Genomic DNA, 6,195 nt, shown 5'->3' on the forward strand with positions numbered 1-6,195 from the left:
TAAAAAGCCGAAGTTTTGATTCCCTTCTTTAAATCAAATGATTGGCTTTGCTTATGAGCAGAAACTGTCTGAAATAAATCCAAATAAACCGAAACCAAAATACAGAAATTAAGAAGAGACGTCTACAGAAACGTGCTTCACACCTAATTGCCGATAATTAAAATAACAATGCTCGTGGCTGAGGCTTCGCGTTAAGCGACAGCAACAACGACAAAACTGAAATGCGGAATATGCAAAAAAAATAGACAAATAATCAAAAAAGACAAGCAAGCTAGACAGAAACCTCGACTGAGAGATACCCGGTAGTCAAATCAAAGGTTTGGTATTTATATATTCTAAACTCTTACTCTAAACCAGAAATAAAGCCCAAAATTTCTTGAATTATATTTTATATATTTATGTTTATTTGTACCTATAATACCCTCTAACCTTAATGGGTATTGGGTATTAAAATACAGAAAACAGCTACAAAAGAACAGGTGATTATGACGTCGAATGGCCATCCCCGAAATAGCCGAAAACAAGAATGGTCCGCTGCTTCTTCAGCTTTGGGTCAATTCTATTTCTATAGCAGTTCTTGGATATAAATATTCTTCTTTTTTTCTGACTATGGCATGATGCATATTTACAACAGAATCAGGTAAAGCTATATATATATTATATACTGTAGAAAAGGGTATGGCCACAGGTTGCCAACTTGGATATATCGGTTTGTGAAATCTTAAACTAGTTTCGCAGTTCTAAGGTTTATCTATAAAGTCTTCTGTTTATTGCTTATATGTACACTCAGCCAAAAAGTGTGTACAAAAAGGAATTTAGTTTTGCATTATTTAAAATATCAAAAGACGCGAACCTAAAATTTTTTTTAAAATCGAATTAAATTGAATTTAAAATCAATAAAGAAATAATATAAATATATATATTTTTGGTTTTACAAATTATACTACCAAGTCTCAAATTTTTCTCTTTGGTACATGGCCTTTTTTGGCCATAAGCTAACAGTGCTTTTAAATGATTTTTTCTGTTGAATTTAAATTAAAATTTTGTATTTCTCTGGCTCTTTTATAGGGCAATAAGTGGCATTCTTTTGTTAGGGGGAACTTAAACCTAAAATGAGAAAGAGTGTTAAAAAGAGTAGGAAAACATTTTGAATACCCTTTGACTTGGATAATATTTAAAGAGAAAATTGTGTAAAAGAGTTCATTACATTTTTGTTAAAGTATAAAGTATTTGCAGCTTTTATTATCTATGAATTCTTCTTTTTAATTCTGAATAAGTAATTAAGATTGTAATGTTTTTGATTTCCCCATTGATCATGGCTGCATTTCCCCGCATTGATCTCTGATTCAATAAATTCAATAAAATTAGTCACCCACATAGGTAAACCCTCTACTTGATTCCCACAATTTTCACTCCAATTGCTCGAGAAATACTGTATTCCAATAAAGACTCGGGGCTGCAGTTCGTTGCTTATGACGCAGTTGAGGTTTTTTCTCGCATATAATTAGCAAAATGTGATTATGAATGATTTGTGTGGCCACGATCGCAGCCGGCCAGACCTGTACTCATATATATACTCGTATTTCACAGTCCCCCGATGCTGTTGTAATTAAAGATGTGCGGAACGCCAGAGTCGGAGTTAAAGTTGGTTAAAAGTTTGCGTGCTTTGGGAAGGGACATTATGGACATTATATAATTTGCATAGAAAATGATTAATCACGCAGAGCGGGTTAATTGTTGTTAAATAAATAAAATCGATAAATTTTCGACATAAATTACTTGGGAAGTGTATACGATAAAGGCATTTTATGATTGGCAGCATAATTGTAATAATTAGCACTGCACTTCCTTATTCTGTAATTGCGGCAGTACATCACGTTCATCGTGAGTCTTACGGAATGCCATTCACATATTCAGAAGACTTGTAGTAAGTTTGGGAAAAGCAAAGCAATTTGCGGCCAAAAATATTTTTTTAAATATATTTTCAATTTGTTGTGCTTAATTTATGCCAAAGACTGACCCACAAAATGGTTAGGTAACCAATATTTGTTTGGGCCAGTTCTGCCTCAACAATTGTCATTCAGTTGTCAGGTGTTAACGTCGGTGCTAGTTGCGTTTTATTTTCATTTTATTAAATTTAATTCACAGCCAACTCTCTGGCTATTTGTCTGTGTATATCTCCACTAATTAAATTCATGCTGAAATTTTTCTAATTAAAAGTTTACTAATGAAATTTATGCAGCTGCTGTTGCTGCCGCTGCTGTGTGTAAAGCCCAAAAGTCGCGCTTTCAATTAAAAATCGCCATAAACGAGCGATTTCGTGCGGAGAAAGGGGCAGTTTTACACACAGACAGCTGGCAACTTGATGTGCTCGAATTAGATTTGTATTAAATTGCATTTTTGTGGTTATTATTTATTTCATTGCATTTTCGCTGCACTTGCACGTCTGACTAGCTGACCTTTTTTTTTTTTTAGCGCGACTTGTAAACAACAAGCGAGGGTGGTTGGGAGGGCAGAGTTCATGCCATCAAATGTGGCATAATTAAAAACTAATATCAATCAAGTGAGTGATAGGGGGTCCGAATTGCGGTTTGATTATCAACTGTGTGTATATAAATAGTAGGGTCTGATTTAGTTGATTTTATAGATATTAAACACACTGTCATTGCAAAAAAAAAATGCGATAGATTAGCATTCCGGTATGTGGTGTACTTTGCATGGTTAATGGACAATGTATCTACTTTAAACGGGTTGTTCTAAGAGGGGTAGGGTTTTTAAGTAACTAATTAATACAATTTTAAATGTTAAGTCTTTGAAATTGCATTTTTCTAATTCGTTCTAGAGCTACTTTCAGGTTATCTTAAAAAAGAATAAATATTATAATAAGAATCGTAACACATACGATTTTAATTTTATATAATTTTAATTTCAATTTAATTTTAATTTTAATCTCTATATTTACTTACGTAAGTGGGCTTTATTACTGGAAAAGTATGCAAAATGTATAAAAGTAACGCATCTTATTGTTAGACTGTCTTTGGTGGGGGGTTTGGTATGAAGCCCGAGTCAATCTCCCAGATGATTTTTAAGTTGAATAATATTTGAGAATTTGAGTACTATTTAAAGTTAACAAAGCGAAGAAATCTTTTCCGGTCTTTGGTATCATTATGATATATAAACTTTTAATATTTCTTCGGGCTTTACAAATCGTACTCTCTCTTTCAAAGGGTTATAGCATTTTGAAATCTTGAAAAAGGTCAGAGTCTTTATCTAAGAACGCTTCAATAACTAGGAAGGGGCTGTCCCTTCCTAAGACAGGAATTTTAAGTAATTAGATGCATACAAACACGTGTTTGTACTCAATTATGAAAGCGATGTGCGCCATGTGGCGCCGACTAGGAATTTCATTTGGTTGGCAAGTCACGTGATGTGCAACAGCAGCATCAGCCGCATTCAGCCGGAGCCGCCTTGAGGTTACGTTACGTTGGAAGGAGTGCGCACCATGGACCACAGGACAATGGGCAGGCAGAGTAGTGAGGGAGCAAGGACCAAGGAGCAACGAGTACGCAGCGCTGACCCGACACATTGATAAACTGCGTGCCGCAATATGAGACTGTTAGCCGCAGAAGTTTTGGCCATGAGCGACGACTGCTCGGCGGCGTAGGAGCCTGCCGGCCTGCCGCTAATTTATGTCGTCCTGGCCGCCGAAGATGGATTCTGGCCCACGGCCAGGGTGTCCTGGATGGGCTCCCCAGTGCTTAACATGCGCTGGCCGTTGTCCTTGCTAGCTTCCTCTTTACTTTCCTGTTCTCTGTTTTTTTTTTGTTCGTTCCCCTCCTTTTTGGCGGTGCCTGGTCAACTGGCACATGGCATTCCCAGCGGCACGCTCCACGGGCATCAATATTCCTGACGCTGGACGCGCATGGCCACCTCCGGAGAGCGAAAGTCTAGCAAGTCCGGCGAGATCCCCAAGACACACAAGGGGCACTGGGGGAAAAGAGCAGTAATTAGTAGTGAAATGTTATATTATTATTTTGGAAATAAGTAGAATACATAAGTACCTTTTCAAGTTCTAGTATTTACTATTCATATGTTAGATGTGATTTTCAGGGAACTAATGGTGTTAGATAATTGATCAAATTAAGCACAAATTAATATGTAATTTTGTCAACTCGATTTTCACAATTTTTTTGGACTGTGCATCCATTCAGGGATAAGGCACAGTCAAAATATTGACATGTCTTGCTCTTGGCCGAGAAGCTCTTTGTTGCGCTTTATTGGCAGGAAGTCTCGTAACTCCACTTTCCACTGCCCAACTATCCACATCCTGCCTTTGCCCCTGCTACCTCTTAATATCGTTTCCAATTTGGTCGATTTTAAAGACATTTCGCCTCGGCGTCATTGAATGCGAAGCGAATGGCTTGCATTTGGAAATTCGTTTACTTCAATAATGCCAAATAATGGCTGAGATTTCGTTGGGCGATTTGTATTTTTGCCTCCTGACCAGGCCCTCACGTATGCGATTGGCGTTTTTTTTTTTTGTATTTTTTGTTTAATATATATCGTTGGTATTTTGTATTCCTTATTCTTTCCCTTATTTATCCCTCTTTTGGTTTTTGGGGCTTTTGTCTTTGTGGAAATCGTGTTTGGCTTAGGCGATTTGAGACCAACGAAAGCGGAAAAATGTTTTCAGTTTGAATCTGCCTTATCATGGGAGAGTGTAAAACAAAGTAAACTATAATGAGTTATGTGTGAGGTTCTCTAAGAAGAATCTAGGAATATCCTTTCTTATCAAATTTCATTTCCACGACTCTGCTTTCGCCACAAATGTCAAGTGTTTAACTTTAGTCCCTTGGCTATTAAACTGAGCTCCTTCTGATTGCATAACGCAAGTAAATATATGCTGCTTAAGCCACGCACAACTTAACGTAATCATTTTACGTTGCCGCGTAATGCCGTGAACAAACAGGCCTAAGGACATTCCCAAAGATAAAACTAAAGCTTCAAACCATCTTTTGGAATATTCTTTCTCCCCCGAGAGATGTTTGCAAATACTATCTAGGAAAATTCATACAAATGTTGTCCATTGAGTTTGCTTATATCTGTGGAAATGGCCATAGGTCCGAACACTTCAGCATCAATTCAATTGAGCCGATGCCATTAGGCTAACGGTAATGACCTAGCACAGGACCTGGGCGGCAGGACAATGGGTCAACGGACAAATGGCATTAAATAAATAAGCATAATTAATGCAGTCGACAAGTTCGTCGTGAAACAGGTGACATCTTTGGCTGGCTTCTGGCGAGGCTTATGACCAATCAAATCAAGAGGGAATATTTGTGCTGGTCCTAAAAATATGGGTTAATATTAAAAGTCTTTAAAAACAAAAAAAATAAAAGTAAATCATGGAAATATTAAAGTTGATGGGTTCTAGCAAGGACAGTAAAAACGATAAGATGCGTAACGCAATAGAGCTGGGCTGTAGATCTCTCTAGCCGCAGAGACAGAGAGAGGAAATAACAAAAGAAATATTCTTAAAACAATGTTTTTTTTCTTATAAATCTTAAATTTTTAAATATAAAATAACATATAATATTAAAATGCATAAGTATCCTCCTATTTTATATTATAAATGAAATTATGGCAATGAAAATCATAACGTGTTTGTGTTGTCGCCCAGCTGGGACCATAGTACTACCTCCCTCATCTTCACCTTCGGCCTATTGCGCCTTCCATCCAGACTCCCGTAGAGTAGCCTTGGTTCATGGCCACGTGGCCACGTGTTTACATGTATAGCGACCGTAAAGTAACGCCAAACAAGCGCACTTTACAGCCTCGAAATGTCCCAGGAAGCAGCGTGGAGTGGAGGGTCCTTGGTGCGGACTTTCCCGGCAAAAGGTGGGCCGTGTTTAATTTTTAATGAAACATCACATAGCGAATGGCAAAAGTTGAATTTATGACTAGGACATGAAAAGCAGTCCGGCCTTGATTATGTCAAGATTTGTAGAACCCTTATTCTTGAGCTTGAATTCAGATAAAATAAAATATAATAATGAGACTTCTTGAAGAATATTTTATATATATTTCAAATCTTAACATCGATCCTCAAATATTCCAAAACAATCATGAGTAAAATCTATTTTAGAGATTAAATAAGTTACTATAGAAACCAGACGAAAACGCTTCATCCATATT

The sequence above is a fragment of the Drosophila kikkawai genome, chromosome X (genome assembly GCF_030179895.1).
Source record: "Drosophila kikkawai strain 14028-0561.14 chromosome X, DkikHiC1v2, whole genome shotgun sequence".
Lineage (NCBI taxonomy): Eukaryota > Metazoa > Arthropoda > Insecta > Diptera > Drosophilidae > Drosophila > Drosophila kikkawai.